The following is a 634-nucleotide window of genomic DNA, read 5'->3' on the forward strand; positions in this document are numbered from 1 at the left end:
TATATATATATATATATATATATATATATATATATATATATATATATTCATGTATACTTATGCATATATGCCTGTGCGTTTGTAGAAGTACAAGCATGCACAAATAAATGTGGGTATATTTATGCACAGAAGAGACCACTGAGTAAACAGGATACATGATAGTCTAGCTTGAGGTCAACTGGTTGAGTTTGTAGCCAAGACACTAATGTACCACTGATACTAGTATATCACTGTGATTGTAGTCTAAAAATATTCAGTTTCGTTGGGCTGAGTACAACATTTGCTCAGTGTGTGTCTTGTTGAGAATTCAAAATCCCACAGGTTTAATTTAAAATCAATAATTTTGATTTCCCATTAATCGTCAACCGTGATTAACAAAATTGATTAATTAAATTGATAAGCTAATAGTTGAAATATTAATAGCACTGTCACTATCATACAGCATACATGTACAAAATTTCATGTCTGCAGGTATATATGTATATGTGAGCATGCATGAATGTATGTAGGTACAATGTATATATATATATATGTATATAAATGTATGTGTGTATGTATGTATATATATGTATATATATGTATATATATATATATATATATATATATATATATATATATATATATATATATATAT

This window comes from Octopus bimaculoides, chromosome 6, assembly GCF_001194135.2.
Source record: "Octopus bimaculoides isolate UCB-OBI-ISO-001 chromosome 6, ASM119413v2, whole genome shotgun sequence".
Classification (NCBI taxonomy): Eukaryota; Metazoa; Mollusca; class Cephalopoda; order Octopoda; family Octopodidae; genus Octopus; species Octopus bimaculoides.